This window comes from Eulemur rufifrons, chromosome 19 (genome assembly GCF_041146395.1).
Source record: "Eulemur rufifrons isolate Redbay chromosome 19, OSU_ERuf_1, whole genome shotgun sequence".
Lineage (NCBI taxonomy): Eukaryota > Metazoa > Chordata > Mammalia > Primates > Lemuridae > Eulemur > Eulemur rufifrons.
This window is the reverse complement of record NC_091001.1, coordinates 51,946,712-51,957,842: the sequence shown is the minus strand read 5'-3', so window position 1 is coordinate 51,957,842 and position 11,131 is coordinate 51,946,712.

Sequence of the window (11,131 nt, the reverse complement as noted above, 5' to 3'; positions counted from 1 at the left end):
AAACAAATAAATAAATAACATAATGAAAATTAAATATAATTAAAAATATAGCCTAACGTTTCAAGAAATTGCTCATTCCTCTTCAAGGCCAGAATCTCTGATCATGGCTTTGGTTTACTGAAATCAAGTCTTTTAAGGAATCATCAGCCCCTTAGAATATGATTCTCTCCCTCTCTATTTTTTACTACCTCCCCTCTTTGCTTAACCTCCCATTTTCTGTGACATCCCTCTTTCCCTCATGCTACAAATGCCATTCTTGCATTCAGTCTTTCTGTTGATCATCCATTCACTGATTTAGTGTATGTGTGTGTGTGTGTGTGTGTGTACTCAGATCAAAGTATTAAATCAGTTATAATTCTTGGTTCGTAGCACAATCTCATAATGGACATTTTAAAAAATTAATTCAGTCAGTTATTTATTAGTCATTAGAACCCACCATCCAAAACAAAAGCTTTTATAAAAAGCTTTATAAAAATATATATTTGTTTAACCATAAGATACTCCTTTAGTGACTTATGCCCCAGGATCTTACCCCTTCTGAGAGAATTATCACCTCAAATCCCACGTGCATCTTTCCCTTACATGTCCTTGTACATAGTTTCTTCTTGCATATGCATGTGTTCCTAAAAACATGTATTTGTAATTTAGTGGGTTTTTTTCACCTTGCAAAAGGCAATTAGGTTATATATTATCTTTTGAGGTTTAACTTTTTGTATTATAATGCTAATATTTATCCATATTATCATGTGTGACTATGATTTATTTGTTATGATGTTATATACTATTCTGTTGTGTGAATATAACAAAGTTCGTTCATCCACCCTTCTGTTGTTGGGTATTGGATTCTCTCCTTAAAAAAATTGCTATTATGAACAATGGTACTGTTATGAACATTCTTCTGCATATCACCTGTTGCATTTGTCATTTATTTATTCATGTTATACATTTTTATTGGGAGCCTACCAAAAACAGGCACCATACAAGGTGCTGGAAAAAGTATGGAAATGGGAAAAAAGTAAGACAAGAAAAAATAAGGTGTCACGGAACTTACAATGAAGAGAGGGTTCTCTCTGATCATGTTAGGTGAGCAAGTAAGCTCATATTTTTAGAAGATTTGGTTAAGACATTCTCCTTGTCTTGCACTAAAAGAAAGAAAGAAAAAAAAAGAAAAGAAAAGAAAAGAAAAGAAAAGAAAAGAGGAGAAAAGAAGGAAGAAAGAAAGGAAGGAAAAAGGGCTGAGGGTGGCAACATTTAACTTAAAGAACTGAGCTAAAATAAATTGTCATCACAATTATTTTCAATTTTTTAGTTGTAGAAATTATTGTGAGTGGGTTTTCCTTATTAATCTCACAGGACATTATATAAGTAGCCAGCCTATGACCTTGTAAAATTCATCAGTACCTAAGTTTATACTTTTAAATGTATTCTCAAGACTGAAAAAGAAGTAATGCAATTTTTTTTCTCTCAAGCCATGTGGTAGATTTTAAAATTTTTATTACAAGCTGTTAGAAATCAATGGACAGTTAGGCACACTGATCAGAACTGATAACTGGAAGGAGTGCTGCTGTCTCTGTGGAATTTCTTTTAAGTAATAGGAATAACTTGCTGAGAACATGTATATCCTCAAGGACAGACTAGGTAGCTGAATCTGTGACTTCACACTTTTTTTTCTACATGTGAGAAGACCATTTCCTTATAAACTTATCGTTTCAAATGCTGCCAACCAAAATATTAACTATTTTTTGTCCTTTCCTTATCTTATTGGAGAAAAATGGAAAGAGAATTGAGTGGAATGAGGGTATGTGTGGGAAGCTGCAGTCAATTTTGCAAGGATACTACTAGGGAGACCCACAGCTGGTCTAAGGAATGACTCTGACCCTCTGAATTCTTGGTTCACTAATCCTGGCAGAGTGGATCAGTTATTCTTCTCTGTTTCCCGTGATGTTTGTCACCTCCTCATTCCTGTATTACATCATCCACCTATCTATATATTTAAATCTATGTATATCTATATTGCCTATCTAGCTGCATATCATATCTTACCATATCCATCACATTTCTTGTGTTTCATGGACTAGTCATCCTAGCTGGACAAAGAGTTTTCCAGTGACATAAACTGTGACTTGATCATATTTTTATTTATTTCACTGCTTAACACTATTCAAATGCCTACTTTACGTCTGACATTGGGCTACATTTTGGGATATGAATCCATAGGCTTGCCTTTGTTGAAGTTAGGATGCCATTTCCCATATTTTTATCAGGAATCCTTCCCCTTGTAATTGGGCCCTCGCTGCCTCATCTGATCAGAACATGCTTGACGACAGCAGAGTTAAGGAAAAAGTGTTCCTGGGAGGCATAAAAGTCTTCCTTTGCCTGTATAAGATTATTTAAACCTTAACTGAGCTAGCGATGTCAGAACATGAGCACTGTGACCCTCCACTGACTAAAACCTCTCAAACAAATATTCCAGGGAATATTAAGTTGGGAAGAATGCTCTAAAAGAGGAAAGACAAATGAATCTACCGCTAACATTTATACAACATTTCCATGTTTACAAAGCATTTGTTGAGTCCCACATTATATACAGATGCTCCTGGATTTAAGATGGGGTTAAGTCTGAATAAATCAATCATAACTTGAAAACATTGTAAGTCAAAAATGCATTTAACACACCTAACCTACTGAACATTACAGCCTAGCCCAATCTTAACATGCTCAGAACACTTACATTAGCCTACAATTGGGCACAATCATCTGGCAACACCATGGGCTGTAGAGTATTAGTTGCTTGCCCTGGTGATCACATGGCTGGCTGAGAGCTGCGGCTCCTTCTCACTGCCCAGCATTGTGAGGGAGTATCACTAGCCTAAGGAAAAATCGAAATTCAAAATTCAAAGTATGGTTTCCACTAAATGTGCATGGCTTTCACACCACCGTAAAGTCAAAAAATCATAAGTCAGGACCATCTATAGTTTTTTGAGTCAAGAGGATGGGAAAATTCCCACTCCAGAGAGGAAAAATTCAAAGGTTTATGGTTGACAAGATGCTAACTCAGCTAGAAAACAGGTCTTCCCATTTGAACTCCAAGACAGCTTCTAGGACACAACTTTGTACTCAGAGTCAATTATGTCAAACTGTTCCCTTACCAAGAGAATTTTCTCCATAAGCCTGAGTTCTGCATGCTGCGATAATCACAAAGCAAGGCAGATGCAGAGAGAACTGTGTTCTGTTTTATGCAACCTACTTGTATCTATGTGGAAGAGAGTTTGGATTTAAGGATTGTTCAAAATGCTGAGCAGATAAAAGATGTTCTGAGATCTGAGAAAAGACTCTGGCCAGGTGAATTCAAGTTAGTATGTGGCTCTTAGCAATTTTTTATGTACTACAATAGTACTAAGAAGGTATTTGATTGAAAAAGTTGTATTTTAAAACAACTGAGAATAGAACTGGAGAAAGTCAAGGAAGAGTTAGTTAGGCCAGGAAAGTTGAGAAATATTTTACTTACTGTTTTCCCTCAAAGATATGCTTGGAGCCTAGTTCTGCCTGTGCTTTGCTTCAACATCATAGCCAGATATAGCTGAATGTGATTGGGGAGACCATTAAAGCCAAATGTACTGATTCCAAAAGTGAGACACTAGAGTCAAGAGAGGATAGCTTGATGTCCAAAAGGCCTTTTGCTAATGTTTAACTACCACCCACATAGACATACACACAAACACATGGAGAGCAGCACTTAGGGATAAGTCACACATGTGGTATTCAACTTGTCAAAATGCTTTTATGTGGACTTCTAAGGATGGACTCCTTTTCATACTATACTAACCTGTCTGGTTATAGGATTTCTACAGGCCTCTTAGTTCATTTTTATGCTTCCAGGTTCTGATCATCTATAACGATGGAATGTTGTGTTACTTTAGATTGGAATTCTTCAAACAAGTTGGGAAGAATAGTAAATGAATGCTTTATACAAAACCTTACCAGATAATATAAACAATAGCAACAACAACAACAACAACAAAACCAGCTAACTGTGCAATGCTAAAGATACTAACACTCCCTGAAGTCTATGGGCTCTGAAATTCCTCAGGAAAGCCTAAAGATCTCTTGCGTGCAATCCTGTTCCCGATCCTTCTAACATGAAGATGAGAGATAGTGTATTATAGGGCAGTGTTTTAAACTTTTATTTATTGTTTAAATATTTTTCACTCAGCAGAAACTTTTCTTTTCAACTAGCTTTTATAGAAGTCCGAATTATTGTACAACAGATAAAAATATAGAACCTTTGGTTGAGGGAAGGTGAAAATCAAGCCCCACCCACATGGTTCCTTATCCATTCTCAAGAATGAATCTCCTAGTATAGTGACACTCATAGTGTGATTTCCACATGAGCCCCATTACTATCACCTGGACAGTTCTTAGAAAAGCTGGACTTATTAACTCAGAAACTCTTGGGGTTAGATCAAGCACTCCAAGTTGTACAAGCCCTCCAGGTAATTTTCATGCATGTTTCAGCTTGAGAAAGACTTTTCCAATGCTTCCAAACTTGGTTACCATTGATGTAGTAAATAGAATCCCAGCCTAAGAGCAGAGGATCTGAAATATAATTCTGGCTCTAATTAATCAATCCTATGAACTTGGGTAAGTTATTGAGTCTCTTCGGGCTTTAGTTTTTGTGTAAAATGAAGTTAATGCTAGCTTTCATATCTTCCTCGTGGGAATAATAATAACTTTGAAGTTTTGAAAGTACTTTACATGCAAGAAACATCACATGTTGCAGAACAGAACTAGAGACAGACTCATTTCTATATAGAAATTACACATAAAATTAGTATAATTTATTCAAATTGATATATTAAAGCATGCATTTAAAAATAAAATTCATAATTTTAAATAAATAATTAAAATGATAAATACAATAGACTTTCCAGGGGTCTCAAACACTTAAGCATAATAGTACTTTTATTTTGTATTTGTTAAATATTTTTTGAGCAAATGCAACATACCAGGATAGAAAAAAGTTAATGTTTATTCATTATTTATATGGTTAGGTACTTACGTTATTTGTTTAACCCCCACTAAAATCTGTGTATTCATTATGATTATTATTTATGTTTGCTATAAAAGGAAACTGAGGCTTGTATAGGTTTTATAATGTGTTCAGGGACACTTAACTATTGAGTGGTGAAGACCAGATTAAAATTTAGACAAGTCTGAATTCATGAAAGCTTTTTATAACAGCTCACTTTCTAAAAATATAAAGCTTAATTTGAGCAAAAAGAGAGCTTTTAAGATTTTAAATTTCTAATTATTGAACTAATTGGGCTAGAACTTGGGTAATTAAAAAATATGAGAAAATTACTAAAAATGTATTTTTAAATAATTATAGTATAGAGAAGGTCTTTGTAAATAAGAACCAAAATGTATATACCAGGAAAAGACAGATTAGTAATGTAAGCATTTAAACTTTAATATAGTGAAAGATGCTGTAAGCAAAGAAGAAACTGAAAGAAAAAAAATTATTTGTAAATATATCAGATAAAAGATTAAGATCTATAATACGCAGAAACTTCTGTAAATGAATAAAAAGTAATGAACAACTTAGTAACATCTGTAAACTTACAAAGAGGAAATTAACAGTAGAAATACAAGCCTTTAATAAAGATATAAAATGAGGTTCATCCTCACAATCTAAGAGGTTCATATTAAAACAATACTAGAAGATTGGCAAAAGTCTAAAAAATCACTCATATTCAGCATTATTTAGGGCATTGGGAAACAGATAGTTTCACGTACTCTTTTAAGAGTATACATTTGAATAGATGATTGGGATAGACAATGGAAGTAGACTTTTGACAATAACTGTGAAAATTTTAAAGTCATATATCATTAAAGCCCTCAATTGCTTTTTGCAGATTTATTATAATGGAAGTGTTGCATGTGCGTTCATGGATATATTTTCAAGGAACATGTTTGTAGCTGTGTTTGTAGTAGCAACATTTTTAGGGGAAAAAGCCTTAATTAATAATTAAAAAGTTATTTTATGCAACATTATTGAATGTTATGTAGTTATCACAACAGGTTAACAGTCATAAACAGATAGAAATCTGACATGGAAAGATATTCATAATATATTATTAAATCACAAAAATTAAATCAATCCAAAAACATTGGTAAGTGGTATAAATTTATTGATCACATTCAAAATATTTTTACACATAGGCACACACATAAAATTCATATATATTCAAAGATGATAAATAAAAATCATGACGTATGTGAGTTTGTTCTGGACATTGGGAGAATACATTTTAATACTGCCTTCCTTCGTTCAGAGGAAAGTAGAAGGGGGTATCCCTGCATAAGATTTTAATTGTGTTTCAGAAAATATGTTATATTAAATTAGCTGTGAATAATTAAATCTCCTAAGGTGGAAGTCTGGTTTGGGTGGTCCTTTGTTTGGTAAAGCACATAAAGAATGAAGTTCTTATTCTGTCACCAGGTACAAAAACAGATCTGGGCAGAGCCAGTGATAATTTCCTGCTGGGAAAAAAATGGCACATGGATTTTTAGCGTATCTACTTATTAGTCAATTTTAAGTGGTTGCTTCCACTGTACTTCTCTTCCATTAACCTAAACCTTCAGTGAAAGTCATGTTCATGAAACTGCCTTGTAGCAGTGGTACTTAGAAAAAAGGAAGAAATCAGGAAAAAGTCTATAATGTACAAAATCACTCAGAAAAAGAATAATAGCCCTTGAGGCTGCCACAAGACACAATTCTAAGGAATAGTGTTTATTTACAACCTGCCATATACCAGAGAAACAAATACAGTTCAAAGATTCAGAATTTCACTGAAAAAAGAAAACAAGAGCAAGAGATAACTGGAAGAAATGTAAAGACTTTATAGTTCTCACATATATTAGGGGAAATACTTACATGGATTTCACACTCAGCTTATATTACCATAATAATTAAAAATCAAAGAAAATGAAAAATAACTTTATTAATATAAGTGTAAAACAGTATCTAAAATTCCCTATAATTTTATACTCTTATGCCTCTCTGGTGTGTCACCAATGAATGTTCTGATATAGGGTAACCTAATTAGCCCCACTCTGCTGCTCAGCCTGGAGAAGTGGTGTGGTTAATGTATGATCTATTGTCTCTTCATCACTCTCAATACCTTGATTCACTTTGGGGATCATCAACAAAATTGCAACTCTAACCCAACACTCCAGCCACTCCTCTTGTCCTTCCTTGAATATCCAAGTACTTCTGGGGAAAAGCATCAATACAAGCAAATCTGTGTCACCAGAAATTGATAAAACTTGAACTTGTATCACTATATTCAAAAGTCTCCTATCCAACTCTTTCATATCTCACTCTCAGATGACCATGATCCCTTCTACATGGACAAGAGCAGAAAAGCTTATTAGAAATGACCTCACGGCCGGGCGCGGTGGCTCACGCCTGTAATCCTAGCACTCTGGGAGGCCGAGGCGGGTGGATCGCTCAAGGTCAGGAGTTCGAGACCAGCCTGAGCAATGAGCGAGACCTCGTCTCTACTAAAAAATAGAAAGAAATTATCTGGCCAACTAAAATATATATAGAAAAAAAAAATTAGCCGGGCATGGTGGCGCATGCCTGTAGTCCCAGCTACTCGGGAGGCTGAGGCAGTAGGATCGCTTAAGCCCAGGAGTTTGAGGTTGCTGTGAGCTAGACTGACGCCACGGCACTCACTCTAGCCTGGGCAACAGAGTGAGACTCTGTCTCAAAAAAAAAAAAAAAAAAAAAAAAAAAAAAAAGAAATGACCTCACGAATTTTCTGTACTTCCACCCATTAATTCCTTCTGTCTCCTTTCTTCAATTCAAGGAAAATATCTCTATACTTGTACCCACAACCTCATTTTATTTATTTCTATTTTTTAAGATTAAAAATAAAACAGTCCAAATATTTGAACTCCCCTTTATATAGCAATTCTATTCCCAAAGTTATTAACTACATATTTGAACCCATAAAGTTTATATTAGTTCCTGTGGAAATGAATGTCTTCCTCCCTTTGCCTACTAAAGGACTTCACTTTTGTATTGTTTTCCTCTCTTTTGTTCTCTTTATCCCCGACTGTTGGGTGTCATTTAGCATATAACTCCCATCTTAAAAAAATACAGAATTTATAATCCCTCCAGCTACTTTCACAGTTCTCTATTCCCTTTTACAACAATCCTCCTTGAAAGAGTTGTGAAACGTGTGTACTATGCAAATCAAACATTCATTGTTCATATTTCATATCACTTGACCCACCAGCATTAGATTCTGTTGATCATTCTTTTCTTGAAACACCTTACATGGATTCCAAAACACCACACATGCTTGTTTGATGTAGATTCTGCTGGGTTTTCTAGGTAGACAAATGATTCTGGAACTTGAAAATAATGATGATTTTATCTTTTCTTTTCTAAATCTCATACCTCATATTTTCCCTTTGATTATTATAGTATAAAGTAAATATGAAATCTTATGGGGATAAAGATCCCAAGCCTTGTTTCTAATATATAAAAAATGTGCCATTCTTCCTTAAATAAGTTTTGTTTTTTATTACATGGCATTTATCAAGTTAAGGGATTTTTATGATATTCGTGGTTCTTGAGAGTTTGAAAATGTAAAGAAATGATGAACTTCAGAAAATAAATTTTCTGCATCTATTAAGGCTATAATATTGTTTCTTTCTTTATTTTTTCTAAAACAACTTTTATAACATGTTTCCTGTATTCTAAGTCTGTATTACTGCTAGTTCTGGTGTTCATTAACTTACCACTCCAGATTTTACTTCTAGCTTCATTTTAGGTCTCCATGAGTTCTTCTTTCCTTACTGACAAACTCAGCTATGCAAGTGAAATAATGTTGTTGTATCTGCATTTCTGATTTGTAGCAAGAGCTAATCTGTCAGACTGCACAATGCAGAAGTTCCATTTACTATGACTTTTCTAAAAATAATTCTTTCAATAATTTCAAGAATGTTGCAAAGAAAGCAGTGACCTCCTTCTAGCAACCTCTTTATTTTTGTTTGAAATTTTTCTTTAAATTGTGAAAGGTATTTTAAAGAGTATATATAAAATGTATAAGTACATTTTAAAGATAAATGAACCAATGAATACCTGTGTACCCATCACCTAGAATAATAAACATGCATCACTTTTACACCAAAAGGCCCTCTCTGCTTCTCCAATGATCACAGACTCATCCAAACCTCTTCTTCCATCAGATGAACACTCTTCCAACTCTTAAGTTAAAAATTCCCTGATTTTTCCTTATAGTTTTACCACTTATATGTATATTTTTGAAAAATATATTGTTTAGTTTTCCCTGGCTTAACTTTATGCAAGTGTTGTCTAGCTATGTTTTTTCTTGATTTTTTTTTAACACTGTCAAGATTTTTAATCTCATGTTGATATACGCAGGTGTGATTTATATATTATGTATATAATTTTTTATTTCAGAATATTATAGGAGTACAAAGGATTTGGTTACATAAAGTGCTTTTGTACCATTGAATCAAAGTTATAAGTGTGCCCATCCCCCAGATAGTGAGCATTGTACCCGTTAGGTGTGAATTTACCCATTCCCTCCTTCCCCCTCCTATCTGCTTGATTTCCAATGAACGTCGTTTCCATATATGCACCTAAGTGTTGACAGATTAGTTTCAACTTAATGGTGAGTACATTCATTGTTTTTCGATTCTTGTGATACTTCATTTAGAAGAATGGTCTCCAGTTCCATCCAGGTTAATACAAGATACACCATTTTTTTTTTCTTTTTATGTCTGAGTGGTACTCCATGGTATACATATACCACATTTTATTAATCCACTCATGTACTGATGGGCACTTGGGTTGTTTCCACATCTATGCATTTGTGAATTGCACTGCAATAAACAGAGTATAGATGTCTTTTTTTGCAGAATGTCTTTTTTTCTTTGGATAAATACCCAGTAGTGGGATTGCTGGATCAACTGGTACTTCTACTTTTAGTTCTTTGAGGTATCTCCACACTACTTTCCATAGAAGTTGTACTAGTTTGCAGTCCCACCAGCAGTGTACAAGTATTCTTATCTCTCCACATCCATGTCAGCATTTGTTGTTTTGGGACTTTTTGGTAAAAGCCATTCTCACTGGAGTTAAGTGATATCTCATTGTGGTTTTGATTTGCATTTCCCTGATGATTAGAGATTTTGAACACTTTTTCATATGTTTGTTGGCCATTAGTCTGCCTTCTTTTGAAAAGTTTCTGTTCATGTCTTTTGCCCACTTTTTAAAGGGGTTGTTTTATTTTTTCTTGTTGATTTGGTTGAGTTCCTTATAGATTCCATTTATCAGCCCTTTATTGGATGTATAGCATGCAAATATTTTCTGCCATTCTGTAAGTTGTCTATTTGCTCTAATGATTGTTTCCTTGGCTGTACAGAAGCTTTTTAGTTCGATCAGGTCCCATTTATTTATTTTTATGGTTGCTATGATTGCTTTTGGGGTCTTCATAATTTCTTTGCCTAGACCAATATCTATAAGAGTTTTTCTAACATTTTCTTCTAGAATTCTTATGGTTTCATGCCTTAGGTTTAAGTCTGTTATCCATCACGAGTTGATTTTTGTGAGTGGTGAGAGGTGTGGATATGATTTTTATCAGTTTTTTTTTTTGTTAAAGAATATTAGGTTTGTTTATATGTAAACATATACATATATTTATTGTATATATAAATACATGTATGCAATTAGAAAAAATGCTGATATGAATTTTCTAAACATATCTTCTGGCACAAGACTTGTTCTAGATAATGAGATACTTTTGAGTAAAATAGCTGGGGCTTAGAGCTTGCTAGAAAACACCAACATATTTCTGAAACAGTTTGACCAATTTTTACTCCCATTAGGAGTGAATGAGAGTTCCTAATTTGCTAACTATCCCAGCCAACATTTGATTTTATCATTTATTTTATATTTTGTCAATCTGGTGGTATGTAATACTATATTATTATCTTGTACTTAATTTGCATTTCTCTAATTACTAACGAAGTTTAGAATCCTTTCATATGTTTATCTACCATTTATATTTTCTCTTCTGTAACTGAATGTTCA